Genomic DNA, 18,863 nt, shown 5'->3' on the forward strand with positions numbered 1-18,863 from the left:
TCTTTCTTTCTTTCTTTCTTTCTTTCTTTCTTTCTTTCTTTCTTTCTCTCTCTCTCTTTCTTTCTTCCTTTCTTTCTTCGTTTCTTTCTCTTTCTTTACTTCATTTTGCTTCTTCTGGTTCTTCTTGTTCTTATTCTTCTATTTCCTCCTTCTCTTACTCTTTTTCCTTCTCTTTCCCCTTTTCTTCTTTCTATAACCAATTTTTCCTGCCCTACTTGTGCTTTGTTATTGTCCTCTGTGTACATTCATGCTACATGTTTTCATGAGCTTTTCCTGATGAAATATAACTGAAATCAAATCAATAATCCTTTATCAAGGGCCTACTATGTTGCAGACATTGTGATATACACTGGGCATAGAAAAATTATTCCTCACTTTGGAGGAGCTCACAGTCAAATGGGAATCCCACAGTCTAATACAAGCAACTATGTACAAACTATTATCTGTCTATCTGTTTATCTATCTGTCTGCCTATCTATCTATCTATCTATCGATCTATCTATCTATCTATCTATCTATCTCTAGGGCAGTTAGGTGGTACAATGGATAGAGTGCTGGGCCTGGAGTCAGGAAGATTCATCTTCATGAGTTCAAATCTGGTCTCAGACCCTGACCCTAGGCAAGTCACTTAACCCTGTTTTCCTTAGTTCCTCATCTCTAAAATGAGCTGGAGAAGGAAAAGGCAAACCACTCTAGCATCTCTGCCAAGAAAAACACAAATGGGGTCACAAAAAAGTGGACATCACTGAAAAATGACTTAACAGCAGCAATAACAACATTCTGTCTCTCCACAGATACACACATATTTATAGTTTATGTATATATGCAGTGTAAGTTGGAAATAATCAATAGATGGATGACATTATCATTAAGAAGTATCGGATAAGGTTTTTTATACAAGGTGGAGCTTTAGTTGAAATGTGAAGAAAGCCAGAGAAGATGGCAATATGGATCACAATGGATCATTATTCTAATTTGGTGAAGTATCTCAAAATTCTGATCTTACTTACCTTTTTGTTCATTTCCAATCCCTCAGTACATAAGTGGAATCAGAGAATGAAAGTTGGGTACACTGGTCACCAGGAAAATGGAGGAGCTCTTTATGCATATGAACTCTTTCACAGTTTGGAATTTTGGAAAACCCAAGCAAGAAATGCATGTCACTCTTGCTTGATCATAATGAATGGAGACATTTTCATCTATATTATTACATGATGATCTTGTTTTTATCTTGTTTATTTGACAACAACTTGCAACTTGTCTGGGGGAATTGGTGCTATGACTTTTTCCTTTTGTAATCAAGAATTCATTGGGAGGGAGCCTCACAACATTTTTCACCTGGAAAAGAGATGAAAGCATTGATAAATAAATCATTAAGAGTGTCCTTTTGTTCTTGCGTACAAATTTCACTTTGTTTAAATATTTATAGTTAATCTTACTTTTACTAAAGTGCAATGAAAATTTAATTAGCTTTGTGTAACCCCGGTAACCATATTGATTAATATAAAAAATCCAAAATGGTACTATTACCATAACATAATCAGCAGCATTGTAACAATGCATTTATCACCTCATATATTTCATTAATAATTAACTTCTGAATATGGAGCTTATTCAAATTGCAACAACAAAACACAATGATTCACAGTTTACAAATGAATTTGAAAAAGTATTTTAAGAATTTAATGAAACCTATCAGCAACTGTTTTATGCTTGGATTTGTGAGCTCCTTGAGCAGGATCATTTTGTTTGTTTTCCATCTGTGATTTGTTTATTTCACTGGAAAATAATGAGCTTATAAAATCCTGACTAGGGTTTGGAAATGTGTAAAAAAAACTGCTAAATTTGTTTCATGTGGTGCCTTTGAGCAATCCAGGCTTCTGTGAGTTTATTGCAACCAAGTAACTAGTTTTCCAACAGTCAGAGAATGACAAATTGGACTCAGAGTGCAAAAGGCATATAGAGGGGCATATTTTTTGATTGAATTGGTAGAACACAATGAATACTTAAGTTTATTTTAACCTGTAGGAATACACACATATGTATATTTATGTATATGTATTTCACATTTAGCCATTTGGTATATTATTTTTCAAAAGTGTAATAAAATTGTTGGACTGTGAAAAGGCTAAGTACAGATCATAAACTGATGTCAAAAGAAAAAAAATACTCTGGGGGGGGGACATTCAACTACAGAATTAGTATAATAAAATTAATAAGGAATCTCAGAGGATATCTAGCCTAAATGAAAAAGCTTTCTTACATTTTGCTCCAGTCAGTTAGCCAATAAATATTTATTAGTCACCTACTATGTGCCACACATTGTGCAAAGTGTTGGAGATACAAAAAGAAGCAAAAGACAGTCCCTGAGTTTAAAGGAGCTCACAATCTAATGGGAGAGACAACAAGTAAACTCATATGTATAAACAAGCTATATACAGGAAAAATCAGAAATAAAAAAGAGATGGCACTAGGATTAAGAAAGGTTGGGGAATTCTTCCTGTAGAAGATGAGATTTTAATTGAGACTTGAAGGAAACCACAGAAGCTAGTAGGAAGAAGAGGAAGGGAAACATTGTAAATATAGAGGACCACCAGAGAAAAAGTCTAAAGCCAAGAAATGGATTGTCTTGTTCCAAGAACTACAAGAGGGCTGATGTCACTGGATTTAAGAGTCCATGGCATGGAGTAAAGGTAAAAAAGACTGGAAAGGTGGGTTGGTGCTAGGTTATGAAGGGCTTTGAAAGCTGAACAGAGGAATTTGTATTTCACTGTGGAGGTGATAGGGAGCCACTAGAGTTTCATTGAGTAGAAGAAAGACATAATCAGAACTGAACTTTAGGGGAATCATTTTGGGTGACTGAATGAGGATTAATTGGATTATGGAATGACTTGAGCAGGTAGATTAATCAACAAGCTATTATAATAATGCAAACATGAATAGATAAGGGCCTGAACCAGGGTGGTGGCAGTATCACAGGAAAGAAGGCAAACATATTTGAGAAGTTTGCCAAGGTTAAATTGATATACCCTGGTAAAACATTAAATGTGGAAACTGAGATAATGAATGAGTAGTTGAAGATGATAGCTAGGTTGCAAGCCTAAGGGACTAGAAGGATGGTATTGCCCTTGATTAGCAACAGGGAAATTAGGAGTAGGGGAGTTTTTAAGGGGAGAGATAATAAGTTAAATTTGGGATATGCTGAGTTTAGGATATAGACTTATTTACTCAAGATGTCTGGAAGGCACATGGTGGTGCTAAATCAGAAGTAATCACAAAGTTTAGGACAAGATAGACAGATTTGAGAATCATCAGGATCAGATAATAATTAAATCCATAGGAGCTGATAGGATCACTAAAGAGTATAGAAGAAGATGATGACCCAGTACAGAGCTCTGTGGAACACCTGTGATTAGAGGGTGTGACAAGGATAAAAATACAATAAAGGAGATTGAGAAGAATCTGTCTGATAGGGGGGACACCAGGAGAGAGCATCAAGAAGAGAAGGATACTTAATAGTGTCAAAGACTGCAAAGGTGTCAGAAAGAATGAGGACTGAGGGTAAAAAAAAATAGTATTTGACAATTAAAAGATCGTTGATAACTGTGAAGAAAAATTTTGGTGTAATTATGAGATTGACAGCCAGATTGTAAAGAGTTAATAAGTGAATGAGAGTAAAGAAAGTGGACAGATCTACTGTAAATGGCCTTTTCTTTAAAATAAAAATCCATCCCAAATTCTCTCCCTCTCCCCAGCATCTCTCCTACCTATTGAGAAGGTAAGCAATATAACACCCATTATACATGTGAAGTCATGAAAAACATGTTACCATATTAGCCTTGTTGCAAAAAAGCAAGAAAAAAATAGAGTGAAAAAATCAGTTAATCAGCGCTCTGAATTCATTAGTTATCTAGACATGGTTAGTTTTTTTTTTTTCATTTTAAGTACTTTGGAATTGTCATGGATTATTATACTGAAAAAAGTGGCTAAGTGTTTCACAGTTGATTGTCATTGCAATATTGTTGCTACTATGTACTATATTATCCTGGTTCTGTTCATTTTACTTTGCATCACTTCATATCAGTCTTCCCAGTTTTTTAAAATTAATTAATTAATCAATTAATTTTTTAGTTTTCAACATTCGCTTCCATAAACTTTTGAGTTTTAAATTTTCTCCCCCTCCTTCCTTACATCTTCCCCAAGCTGATATAGGCTATATATATACATTCCTATTAAACATATTTTCACATTGTGATCTTGTAAGTAAGATTTAGAATTAATAGGAGGAACCACCAGAAAGAGGAAACAAAATACAACAGAAGAAGAAAAATAACAAATAGTATGCTTCAATCTGCATGCAAACTCCATAGTTCTTTCTCTGGATGTGGATAGCATTTTCCATCATGAGAACTTTGGAGATGTCTTACATCTCTGCATCGCTGAGAAGAACTAAGTCTATCAAAGTTAGTCATGGCACCATGTGGCTGTTACTGTGTACAATGTTCTCCTAGTTCTGCTCACTTCACTCAGTATCAGTCCATACAAGTTTTTCCAGATTTTTCTGAAGTCCACTTGCTCATTATTTCTTTTTCCATTCCCCGATTGGTGGGCATCCCCTCGATTTTCAATTGTTTGCCACCACAGAAATAGCTGGTATCAATATTTTTGTACACGTAGTTCCGTTTCCCCATTTTTATGATCTCTTTGGGATACAGACCTAGAAGTGGTATTGTTGTCTCAAAGGGGATGCACATTTGTATAGCCCTTTGGGCATAGTTCCAAGTTGCTCTCCAGAATGGTTGGATCAGTTCAAAACTCCACTAAGAGTTTCAATTTTCCCACATCTTCTCCAATATTTATCATTTTTCTGTTTTGTCATGTTAGCCAATCTGATAGGTGTAATGTAGTGCTTCAGAGTCACTTTGATTTGCATTTATCTAATCAATAGTGATTTAGAGCATTTTTGTTTTCATGTGACTATAGATAGGTTTAATTTCTTCATCTGAAAACTGGATGGTCATATCCTTTGACGATTTATCCATTGGGGAATGACTTGTATTCTTAAAAATTAGACTTAGGGGGTGGAGCCAAGATGGCAGAATAAAAGCAGTGACTTGCTTGAGCTCTCCCCCAAACTCCTCCAAATACTTATAAACAATGGCTCTAAACAAATTCTAAAGCAGCAGTACCCACAAAAAGACAGAGTGAAACAAATTTCCAGCCAAAGACAGTCTGGATGGTTGATCAGAAAGGTATATTGCTCTGGGCTGGGAGAGGAGCACAGGTCAGCATGGGTGCACAGGCCACAGCAAACCTGGAGCAGGTCTCAGGGGACTGAATCACAGGCAGCTGTGGCGGTTTCCAGACTTCTCAACACATGAACACTGAAGGTGACTTAGAAGGTCAGTGGGAAAAGTCTGTTTCTGTGGTGCTGAAAGAGAAGCATGGGGTCTCAGCCCCATTCCCTGAGTGCAGCCGTGGGGCGGCGGCTGCTTCCTGAACTTCTGGCCCACAGACTGAGGGGGAATCGAGTAGCTGATCAGAGGGGGATTTCAGGGACCTCTATGCTGCTGCAGGATTGTCTTGCTTTGCCCATGCTTGGATCTGGGTCACAGTTTTAGGTGGTGGTCCTCGGGTGAGGAGGAGTGATGGCATGGTAGAGCTTGTAGTGGCTGTGGAGAGGAAACCCTCCTCACAGTTCCAAGACAGAAAAGAGTGCTCATAGACCAGAGTATGGGCCAGGAAAAGAGTAAACACCTTGGCCTTTATCATAGCACCTTGGAAGAACTGAAAATTTACAGGTCCCAAAAGTATCTCTGAAAACAGCTGTACAAAACCCCTGAAGCTTGGGATAGTACATTCTCCACATTGGAAACAGACTTTCACCTTAAAAAAGAGTTTATAACTCAAGTAATTGGCTGAGATCATGAGCAAGCAGCACAAAAAGAGTGAGACTATATTATCTTACTTTGGTGGCAAAGAAAATCAAAACATACAACCAGAAGAAGACAATGAAGCCAAAGCTCCTACATCCAAAGCCTCCAAGAAAAACATGAATTGGTCCCAGGCCATGAAAGAGCTCAAAAAGGATTTTGAGAAGCAAGTAAGAGAAGTAGAGGAAAAATTGAGAGTGATGCTAAAGGAGACCCAAAAAATACAGAAGAAAATAGCACCTTAAAAAATAGCCTAACCCAAATGACAAAAGAGGTCCAAAAAGCCAATGAGAAGAAGAATGCCTTAAAAAGCAGAATTGGCAATTTGAAAAAGGAGGTCCAAAAGATTACTGAAGAAAATGCTTCCTTAAAAATAGAATGGATAAATTGAAAACTAGTGACAATTTGAGAAATCAAGGCACTGTAACACTAATACAAAGGATTGAAAAAATAGAAGAGAATGTGAAATATCTCACTGGAAATATAATTGATGTAGAAAATAGATCCGGGAGAGAGAACTTAAAAATTATTGGACTATCTGAAAGCCATGATCAAAAAAAGAGCCTAGATATCATATTTCAAGGAATTATCAAGGAAAACTACCCTGATATTTTAGAACCAGAGGGCAAAATAGAAATGAAAAGAATTCACTGATCACCTCCTGAAAGAGATCCCCAAAGGAAAACTCCTAGGAATGTTGTTGCCAAATTCCAGAAGTCCCAGGTCAAGGAGAAGATATTGCAAGCAGCCAGAAGGAAACAATTCAAATATTGTGGAAACACAATAAAGATAACACAAGATTTAGCAGCTTCTACATTAAGGATCCAGAGGGCATGGAGTATGATATTCTGGAGGGCAAAGGAGATAGGATTACAACCAAGAATCACCTACCCAGCAAAACTGAGCATAATCCTTCAGGGTAAAAAATGGTCATTCAATGAAATAGGGGACTTTCAGGCATTCTTGATGAAAACACCAGAGCTGAATAGAAAATTTGACCTTCAAATATAAGACTCAAGTGAAACATGGAAGAGGTAAACAGGAAAGAGGAACCATAAGAGATTTATTAAGATTGAACTGTTTACATTCCTTCAGGGAAAGATGATATTTGTAACTCATGAGTCCTTGTCAGTATTAGGGTAGTGGGAGGGGAAAAATTATATGTATGTATGTATGTATAGATAGATAGAGGGCATAGGGTGAGTTGAAGATGAAGGGGTGATATCTGGGAAATAAAATTAAGGGGTGAGAGAGGATTATATTGGGAGAAGGAGAAAGGAAGAAGTAGAATGAGGTAAAATATCTTGCATGAAACAGACAAGAAAAGGCTTTTACAGAGGGGAAATGGGGGAAGGTGAGAGGGAATGAATGAACCTTATTCTCATAGGATTTGGCTTAAGGAGGGAATAACATACACAATGGGGTATGGAAATCTATCTTACCTTACAGGAAAATAAGGGGGGAAGGGGACAAGATAGCAGGGGATTGATAGAGGGGAGGGCAGATTGGGGGAGGGCATAACCAAAAGCAAACACTTCTGAGGAGGGACAGGGTCAAAAGAGAGAACAGAATAAATAGGGTGTAGGATAGGATGAAGGGAAATATACTTAGTTTTTCGCAACAGGACTACTATGGAAGTTTTTTGCATGAGTATACATCTATAACCTGTATCGAGATGCTTGCCTTTTCAATGACAACGGGTGGGGAGGGAGGAAAGGAGAAAATTTGTAACCCAAAGTTTTAAAAACACTTGTTGAAAATTAGAAGAAGAAAAGAAAAAAAAGAAAAAAATAATCTGCTTCTGGAGCAGCAAAATAAGAAGTTCCTGGTAACATTTTCTCAAAAGACCATTCCTAGCTCATTTGTAGCATTTTTCTCCATACAATCTACTAGCTCTTTTATGTATAGATTTTGGTCCCAATTTTTATATTCTTTCTGTTTTTGAGTTGTTATAGAATATATATCAATAAAATATATTTTGTGGCAAAAAAATATTTGACTTAGTAAAAATAAGTTGACTTAGTTCTCTATGTATTTTAGAAATGAGGCCTTTTCAGAGACACTGGTTGTTAAAATTCTTTCCCAGTTTTCTGCTTCCCTCCTAATCTTGCATTGGCTTTGTTTGTGAAAAATCTCAATTTAATGTAATTGAAACTATCCATTTTGCATTTCATAATGTTCTCTGTCTTTTGTTTGTTCATAAATTCTTCCATTCTCCATAAATCTGACAGTTAAACTACTGCTTGCTCTCCCAGTTTCCTTAAAGTGTCAGCCTTCATATCTAAATCATGTACCCATTTTGACTTTATTTTGGCATATGGTGTAAAATGTTGGTCTATGCCTAGTAGTTTTTGTCAGAGAGTGAGTTCTTTTCCTAGAAACTTGGGTCTTTGGGTTTATCAAACAGCAGATTACTATAGTCATTGACTATTGTGTTTTGTGTACCTAACCTATTCCACTGATCCATCATTTTATTTCTTAGCCAGTATCAAGTAGTTTTGATGATTGCTGCTTTATAATACAATTTAAGATCTGATATGACTAGACCACCTTCCCTAGCTTTTCTTTTCATTAATCCCCTTGATATTCTGGACATTTTCTTATTCCAAAGAAATCTTCTTATTTTTCTAGCTCTATGAAATAAGTTTTGGTAGTTTAATTGGTATGACACTGAAAAAGTAAATTAATTTAGGTAGAATTGTCATTTTTATTATATTAGCTTGGTCTATCCAAGAGCAACTGATGTTTTCCCAATTTAGATCTGATTTTATCCGTATGAAAAGTGTCTTGTAATTGTGTTCATATAGTTCCTGGATTTATTTTGGCAGATAGACTCCTAAATATTTTATAATGCCTACAGTAACTTTAAATGGAATTTCTGTCTATCTCTTGCTGTTGGGTTTTGTTAGTAATATATACAAATGCTATGATTTATGTGGGTTTATTTTATATCCTGCAACTTTGCTAATGTTGTTTATTATTTCAAGTAGTTTTTTTACTTGATTCGCTAGAATTCTCTAAGTATATCATACTGTCATCTGCAAAGAGTGATAGCTTTGTTTCTTCTTTGCCTATTCTAGGTTTTTTTTAACTATCCCCCCACATCATTTCTTACAGCACAATAGTATTCCATCATAGGCATATACCACAACTTGTCAAGTGATTCCCTAATTGATTGGCACCTCCTCAATTCACAATTCTTTGCCATCGAAAGAAAAAGCTGCTACAAATATTTTTGTACAAAGGTGTATTTTTCCATTTCATTTGATCACTTTAGGCAACAGATCTAGTAGTGACATTGCTGAGTCAAAAGGTATATACAATTTTATAGTCCTTCGGACAGAGTTCCAAATTGTTCTCCACAATTACTCAATTCTCCACAATTGTTCTCCCCCTCAGAACTCCACCAACAATGCATTAATCCACCTATTTTTCACATCCCCTCCAACATTTTTTATTTTCTTTTTTTGTCAGGTTAGTCAATCTGGTAGGTTTGATGTAGTATATTAGAGTTGTTTAACTTGCATTTCTCTAATTATTACTGATTTAGAACATTTTTAAAATAATTTTTGATTTTTAAAAAATTTTTCTCCTGAAAACTGTTCATATCCTTTTACCATTTATAAATTGGGATATATCTCTTATTTTTATACATTTGGCACAGTTAAGGATATAGTTGAGAAATGAGACATTTATCAGAGAAACTGCCTGAAATTTTTTCCTAGTTCCATGCTTTCCTTCTACTTTTGGTTCCATTGGTTTTCTTGATACAAAGTCTTTTTAATTTCACATAATCAAAATTATCCCATGATCCTCTCTCTCTGTTAGTTCATAAACTCTTCTCTTATCCATAGATATGACAGATAATTTTTTCTTGCTCCCCTAATTTGCTTGTGATATCACCATTTCTTTTCAAATTCTGTACTCATTTTCATCTTATAGCATTTGATATTAGATGTTGGTCTATGCCTAGCTTCTGCTAAATTGCTTTCCAGTTTTCCCAGTAGTTTGTGTTTAATAGTAAGTTTGTGACCTAGTAGCTTGGACACTTTGAATTTATCAAACACTTGACTACTGTAGTCATTTAGTTCTGTATATCATGTACTTATTTTATTCCTTTCATCAACAACTCTATTTATCATTCAGTACCATATTGTCTTGTTGATTACCACTTTGTAGTCTAGTTTGAGATCCAGTACTGTGAGTCTACCTTCCTTTACTTTTTTTAAAAAATTGATTCATTTGATATTCTTGACTTATTCATCTTCCATTATTATTTTTCTCAGCTCATTAAGATAATTATTTACTAGTTTGATTGGTATGACACTTAATAAGTATATTAATTTAAGAAGCATTGTCATTTTTATTACATTGACTTGGCCTATCCATGAACAATCAATATTTCTTCAAGGAATTCAGCCACAAAGATCAGAAAAGACATAGGATGATAGTTAGCAGGAATGGAAGAATAAGTTTTTGTGCATAGGGGAGACATGGACAGTCATATTTTTAGATTATAAGCTGTCAGTAAACTGGGAGTGATTGAAATTAAATAATAGAGCAGGGATGACAAAGGGGACAATCTGTTGGAGGTGATAGGATAGGACAAGATCATTTGCACAGTTAGAGAGGTCAGTCTTAACAATGAGTAAAGGAATGACATCATGTGAGACAAAGATGAAGAAGATAGTGACAGAAGGCAAATGAGTGATATGAAATATAGAAAGGGAAGAAGAGGTAGTTCTTGGCAAATAGCCTCTTTTTTAAAAAATTTTAAAATGAGACAATATTCTCATTTGAGAGTGTGAGAGAGGAGGAAAGCATAGAATAGATAGAAAGGTCTGTAAGAGCTGCTGTAGATAGTTGGAGAGAGGGTATACTGAGTTGGTAAGGTAAGTGTAGAAGGATTGCCTAGTAACTGTGATAACCCATTTGGATTTTTATAGCATAAATTTGTAGTGGACCTAAACTGAATGAATGCGTACTTTTCTTCACTTGCTTTCAACCACATTGTGAAGGTGGCAGATGGTAGGGGTCATCCAAGGCTGAAGCTTCTCAGGGAGCAATTGGCAATGTAATGGGGCAGGGTGGGGGACTCAAAAGTACAAGACAGTGTAAATAGAGTTCACCAAGTGGTCAAAGTGGAAACACAAAAAAAGAGAAAAGACTGGCTAGTACAGGGGAGATAGTCTGGAAGAGAGCTGAGGAGTTAAGGGACTGGAGGTCACAGTGAGGATAAAGAGTAGGGTTTTATAAGGGAAGTCAGAGGAAAAGGTGAAAAACCAATAAATTATACTCAGGGGGATTTCAGAATTCTTGAACATGGATGTGGTACATTCTTGGATGATGACAGGATCAATCTTATGACTATCTTTTTGACTGAGGTGGGGTGGAGGAGTTAGGTCATATGAAATGACTAGGCTAAGGAAACGAGTGATTAGGGTGATTGAAGGAGAGTCAATGTCTGTGATAAAGTCACCTAATTTTGACACGGAAGTTGAGGAGGAGAGAAAAATTGTGATCCGGGTATTAAACTTGATTTTGTCATCATCCACAAATGTGCCACATCCACACTCAAGAATTCTGAAATCCCCTCTCTGACTATAATTTATTAGTTTTTCACCTCTCCTTCTACCTTACTTTACAAAATCTTACTCTTTATCCTCATTAACCTCCAATCCTTTAACTCTTCAGCTCTCTTCCAGACCATCTCCCCTGCACTAGACACTCTTTTCTCTTTTTTTCCACTTTGACCACTTGCTAAACTCTATTCACACTGTCTTCTTCTTTTGAGTGCCTCTCTGAAAATGAACGATCAACAATAACAACCACACACAACCGTGGTCCCTGTCACCTTTCTCTTTTATTGATTGTTTCCTCCCATAATGTCCATTGTAAGGAGGATGCCCAGGTGAGAAATATCTTCATTCCTCTTGAGTCTTTACTCCTGAGTCTGGACTTTCTGTCCCATTGTCCAGCATTGGGTACACACCTTCCCCTATTTTGTTTTCTTTTATGTATTGTTTCTCCTCATTAGAATGTAAGCCCCTTGAGGACAATAAATCTGCTTCTATTTGTATTTCTAGTGCTTGGCACACTGCATGGCAAATACCTAGTTCTTAATAAATGCTTGTTGACTTGGTTTGACTTGTTGTAGATGCTTGAGGCAGGTAGGCCAATTAGAAGACTAGGCATGAGGTAATTAGGGCCTGCTCAAGGGTGGTGTCAATGTCAGAGGAGAGCAGGGAGAGTATATAAGACATATTATGAAGACAAAAGCAACAGAATTTGAATAAAGATTGGATAGGTGGGTGAGAGTCAAAACTTGAAGATAACACTTAGTTTGCTAATCTGGGCTACTACGAGCATGGTGTTATCCTTGTCATTAATAGAAAAGTTGGAAAAGGGGTGGGTTTGGGTCAATTGGTGGGGAATAATCATTCAATTTTTGACATGTTGAGTTTCTAAAGTCCATGGAACAACCAGTTAAAGATATATAATAGAAAATTTGATATGTGAGACTAAAGGTCAGGAGAAAAGTTAGGGCTAGAAAAATACAATTGACTATCATTTGCATAAATATAATACTCAAAAATATGAGAGTTTTTGTGATCACCAAGTGAAATAGTGTAGAGGGAGAAAGACAAGGACCCTGTAAAGAGCCTTGTCAAAAATCCATAGATAGCAAATATTACATGAATGAAGATCCAGAAAAAGAGACAGGGAAGGGAGTTTTACACAGATTGGAGAATTAGGAAAAAACAAAACAGTGTCACAAAAAACCAAGAAAGAATTGAATACCAAAAAAAAATGTAGTTGATTGGCAGTGTTAAAGGCTGAAGAGAGGTTAAGAGGAGGATTGAGAAAAGTCCATTAGTTTTGAAAACTGAGATGATAATAATTAGCAAAAATTATCTTTTTAAAAATCCCTAATGAGTCATTCAGGTTTTGAGTGGAAATAATGTCTATATTGAATTCAGTTCAACAGTTTGAAAATCATTTATTAAATATAAGGCTCTATATTAGGGATTGAGGTTATAAAAACAAAAATAAAATAATCTCTGGCTTCCAGGAGCTTAATATCTACGGGGGATAGGGCAGAGAAGGTTGCATGTCATGTGAATGGGAATTATCTTAAACTGGAGGTTCTGTAAGCATCTCAAATTCAACATGTTCATCAACTTCACTTCCAAACCTTACCGTCTTCCCAACTTTCCTAACACTGTCTAGGATTCCACTGTCCTCTCAATCATCAACACTTACAACCTTGGTGTAATTCTTAACTCCTCATTCTTACCTGACAAATTCTGTCATTTCTGTCTTTATAACCATTCTCTTTCCCTCTCCCTCTCCCTCTCCCTCTCCGTCTCCCTCCACTTTCTGATGACAGCCAAGTCAGAGGGTGGATAGATGGTTTATTGGTTGTTGTCTTTCATTCTAGAGTATGACTAAAATGATATCAATACATTAAGGTCAAGGTACAGTATGTATGATTGTGGCTGTGATCAGAACAATATGTCTCAGAAAGATCGACCACAGATTACATAAAATAGTCCATATGAACATTTGCAGGGGAGATGTCACTAAATTTGCATATGTTTCTTTGAGCTACTGCAATTCTGCTTCGCTCATAGAACACGGCACCTTCTTTGATGTGGGTGTGCCATGCTAGACAGTCCTTCACTAGTTATCTTCCATGTCCCACAGTTGGTCCAAAGTTCTTCAGAGAGATCTTGAGAGAGTACTTGTATTGCTTCTTCTGACCTCCATGTGAGCACTTGCCTTGTATGAGTTGTCTATAAAAATAGTCTTTCAAGCAAATGTACTTTTGGCACTCAAATAACATGGCTAGCCCATTGGAACTTTGCTCTATACAGTAGAGCTTCAATGCTTAGCAGTTCATCTTGAGAAAAGACTAGTATCTAGTACCTTATCTTACCAGGTAATCTTCAGATACTTCCTACCACAATTCAAATGGAAGCAATTCAGTTTCCTGGCATGGTGCTAGTATACTGTCCAGATTTCATAGGCATACAACAATGAGGTCAGCACAATGGCTCTGTAGACCTTCAGTTTCATAGGCAATCTAATTTTCTTCCACACTTTCTTTTGGAGCCTCCCAAACACTTATCTATCTCTGCCAATTTTTGCATCAACCTCGTCATCAGTGTGTACATCCCCTGGAATGTATCTTGCCAAGGACAGTGAACTTATCCACGGCATTCAAAATTATTTAATTTGCATTAACCAATGATTGTACGTATTGATGGTATAGTGCTGGCTGGTAGAAAAGTTCTCTTTTCTTTATGTTAATTCACACTTTCCTATTCAATAAGAGATTGAAATAGGACTGTGTCCTTGTTCTCATTTTTTCTTTAGCTTCATGTTTTACACAATGATTTTTTTTTCCAGGAATGTCATCAAATTCCTTCAATGAGAGTGGAAATGGCCTCAAGATCAACTACTGCACTGATAGTAAATTATTTAACTTGAAAAGGCTACAAGCTAAGACTAAAAAGGGAATGAAAATTGGTACACGACTTTATTTGGAGATGCCACTGCACTCAGTGTAGCCTTTGAGGCTGAGATTCAATGAAATATGGTTAATTTTTCTGCTGCTTGTGCTACTTTTGTCCTACCAATTAACACTAAGAAAATAGAGGTTCTCCATGAATGGACATCAGAGAGACAGGAAAAGAAAAAAAACTCAGTGAAGTGAAGATTTTGTTCATATAATTGGTAAAGGAAGTGTTGGATCAGAATATGCTGGAAACATGACAAGTGCAGTTCTGAAAGTTAATGATTTTTTGAACTGTGTGTATTTATGTGTGTGTATGTGTGTGTGTGTGTGTTTGAGAGAAAGAAAGAAAGAGAGAGAGAGAGAGAGAGAGAGAGAGACAGAGACAGAGACAGAGAGAGGGAGAGAATAGCCTCTGGAGACATTTAGCAAGGACTAAACTGAGAATAGCCACATGCTTGTGAGTTTAGCTTATTTTCAGGCAAGGAGAAGTAGTTTTTTGAAATGATGGTGACTGAAAAACTCAGTAGTAAAGGAATATTGGGGTCACTTTTTCATAGCTGTTGGTCTGTTTGTGTGCTTTTCTGTGGCTATGTTTGTGTGTGTCTCAGAATTTGTGTGTCTGAAATTGTATGCATGTAGCTTAGAAGGAAAAAAAAATCATCACTAGCAAATCTGTCTCTTGGTGTCTTATTAACTAACCTTTCACTAAGAAAAAAAATATGAGCCATTCTGAGAAGTTCACTAAGCTTTCAAAAAGATTAGTCCTTTTTTCTTTATATTCCTGAACTATGTCCAGTTCAGAGAGTATGAAGGGAAAAACAGGTAAGAAGTAAGGATATCTTTTCCCTCAGACATTGTAATATTCTTACATCATAAATTAATTAGAAACTGAGTTTGAAACTAAAGTATAAATTCTCTACTGTAAATCCCCAGATTGTGGTTTGAATATTTTTATAAATGCTAAAATATTCTAGCAAGTTTTAGGTTAACATTCTTTAGAACTAAGAACATTTCCCACCTCACCCCCAAGTGATAAATCTATTGTTTTACAGTTGGAGAAGAAGGTCATTTCACTGATTATAAAGAGGCAAAGGTGGAGTGTCAGTGAAATTTCAAAATGAATAATAAAACATGGGCTGAAATCTTACAATTTAAAACGTCTGGCCCTTAGAAACTGCCTGCATATTATTAATTCTTTCATGGCCCACGAAAAGGATAAAGGGTTTGTGTGAATCAGGTAACAACCAAAGATAAATGAGTTTGACTGGAAAATCTAATTAGAATCTTGGGGAATGTTACAAACTAGAGTTAAGTATTAATTAATTTAAAATAACTTTATATTGTGTGTGTCATTTAATTAGAAATTTTGCTGTAAATATATTATATTGTTTTAATATATAAATTATATATTATAACCATTTTTGTAACAGATTATGTTCCATTTGAATTTTAAGAACTGTCTTGCTTCCTCCCCACAAAAAAAAGAAACTAATTTAAGTGGACAGGAGGTGTGAATCCAAGCCCTTCTTAAATTACCAATGAGAACTGCAATAGGTTGGGAAAAAAATTGCCAGTTAGGTCCATTACTGAGTGATGAGACTTGATAGAGACTGGGAAAATTGCATAAAATTTTGCAATTACTGCATAGGAAAAGGTACAAGAAAAGACCTTTCAGAATTCCATTATTTGTAAACTTGCCAGGTTTCTTGAATGATTCTGTTTAGAAAAGGCCATGCATCTTATCACCACTAGGAAAGGCTTTTGCTAGGATTATGGAATTCTTAAATGATTAATTGGGTTATTGAGAATTTACAAGTTCATTTATAACATAAAATTTCTAATTATTGATCCTTACATTAGGATGACTTTAAACTTGAGAAAAAGAAGAAAATAAAAACAAGTAAAGAATATTAAGTAAAATCTTGTGTGTGTGTGTGTGTGCATGTGTGTGTGTGTGTGTGTGTGTGTGTGTGTGTGTGTATGTGTCCTGGTAAGCTTTTATTGGTTATCACAACGCTATGAGAGTAATAATAACTCTATTCAGCCTTAAGTTATGATTAGTGAAACTTGCTGTTTGAGGTAAAATTGCATTAGACTGCATTCTGGTATTATTCTGATAGATCATTAAGTCAGTAATCCATCATTCAAGAGAAATATAACAACCTACTCAGAGGGAGTAGGGTACTGAACTATGACAGATGAATGTCTGTATCTAGGGAAATGATAGAATAGACAACCTTGTTGGCATGGCTGAAAATAGGATTACCTTGACATGGTTTCCCCATTGTGTAACTTCCTTTTGAATAGGCATGTTTTCCACCTAACTGATCCTGAGTTTGGCTGTGAGGTGGAATTGTTACTAAATGATTGGTTGCCAAATGTGACACTTACCTGAAATCAAACAGAGTTAAGGATGATTTATCCTGGAATAAATATGTTAAGTCATTCTGTGACTTTAGGCTTAGATCTGCAAGACCAGTTTTGATGCTGTTATCATCATGTCATTGCCTTTTCCTTTTATACCAAATTTCTATAATGAGGACAGGTGGTCAGTAGAAAATATGAGCACAATGCAATTATTTAAGGTCTTACTTTTTTTTTTCAATATTTGAATGTGTAGCCATTCCATATCTCAAATGACTAAGTAAATTAATATTTGTTCTTCTTGTCTACATGTTAATAGTTACATATCATGCATAAGATTAAGTCCCTGAAGTAGCTCATTCTTTCAGTATGCTTTGGGAGTAATTGGACAAAGGTTAAAAAAAAAAGCTTGTGAAATAAAGATATGAATGTATTAATTTGTGAGGCCAAAGTCAGAAACATCTCCTGTTTTGTTTTAAGGAGTACAATTTCATTACAATCAGTCATCTTAGTAGAGAGTAATGTTTGTGCAAGATTTTTTCCTTTTTGAGGGGGATAGGTGAGTTCAGAGAAGACTAGTACCTCTGGTGTGATGGCTGCTGAGCCCTTTTCAGGGCTGCTTCCCACCTTTGGTATCCACCTGTACCACCTGATTCTCACCTGTGGTTCCAAGAAGCTGTAGCATGCACAGAGGCCACTCCCTGGTAAACCATTTCCCATTTCAGCAGATGGGCTAAACCAGGTTGAGGGTAACCAAGGGGTCTCAAATCCATTGGTGAGTTAGAGGAGTGTTTATTCCCAGCGTGTGAAGACTTCCCCCACCCCTCCCGGTAGAATGGTCAGATGAGAACAGTTTGTTCCAATGGCCATAAAAGCAGCTGAAGCAGGTGCTGTGGAGCACTTAGAGCCTGGTTAGCCATCAAGGTCATCCATTGCATCTTGAGCCATCACCAGTCATCTTGACTGTGTCCTGCCACTGGACTGTGAAACTCTGGGGGAGAAAGTGAGGCTGACAACTTCATGCAACTCTTCCTCACTTAAATCCAATTGATGCATAAATCAAAGGCATCACCCATACCATTTTACCATTTTACCTATCTCACAGTACTGTGGTAATAGTAAATTGACAAAGCAGCAGGTTCAAATACATGGGGAGCTATAGTCACAATTTTGCACACAGGTGGCCCAGGGCATAGGGTTGTCTTCTCACTGGAAGCAGGAGTGGAATTTGGCAGCACTGTGGGTATCTGAACAACCTTTTTTTATTAATTCATTTTTAATTATCAACAATCACATAAGCTTCTGAGTTTTAAATTTTTCTCCCCCTCCCTCCCCATCTCCATCCCCTAGACAGCATGCAATCTGATATAAGCTATACATATACATTCGTATTAAACATATTTTCACATTAGTGATGTTGTAGGTAAGAATTAAAACCAATAGGAGGAACCACCAGAGAGAGGAAACAAAACACAGCAGAAGAAAAACAATAACAAATAGTATGCTTCAATCTGCATTCAAACTCCATAATCTGTGGATAGCATTTTCCATCATGAGACCTTTGGAGATGTCTTAGATCCTTGTATTGCTGGGAAGGATTAAATTTATCAATATTAGTCATCACACAATGTGGCTGTCATTGTGTACAATGTTCTCTTGGTTCTGCTCACTTCATTCAGCATCAGACCATACAAGACTTTCCAGGTTTTTCTGAAGTCAGCCTGTTCATCATTTCTTATAGCACAATAATATTCCATTACATTCATATACCACAACTTGTTCAACCATTCCCCAATTGATGGATATCCTCTCAATTTCCAATTCTTTGCCACCACAAAAAGAGCTGCTATAAATGTTTTTGTACATGTGGGTCCTTTTCCCATTTATATGATCTCTCTGGGATATAGCCCTAGAAGTGTTATTGCTGGTCAAAAGGTATGCACATTTTTATAGCTCTTTGGGCACAGTACCAAATAGCTCTCCAAAATGGTTAGATCACTTCACAATTCCACCACCAACGCATTAGTGTTCCAATTTTCCCACAT

The 18,863-nt window shown here is 36.3% G+C and overlaps 1 pseudogene; it reads right to left on the minus strand.

The window, feature by feature from the left end:
- Positions 1–5,403: 5,403 nt before the first annotated feature.
- Positions 5,404–18,863, minus strand: part of LOC114045844 — a 63,663-nt pseudogene continuing 50,203 nt past the window's right edge.

This window comes from Vombatus ursinus, unplaced genomic scaffold (genome assembly GCF_900497805.2).
Source record: "Vombatus ursinus unplaced genomic scaffold, bare-nosed wombat genome assembly UNPS02014779.1, whole genome shotgun sequence".
NCBI classification, from domain to species: domain Eukaryota; kingdom Metazoa; phylum Chordata; class Mammalia; order Diprotodontia; family Vombatidae; genus Vombatus; species Vombatus ursinus.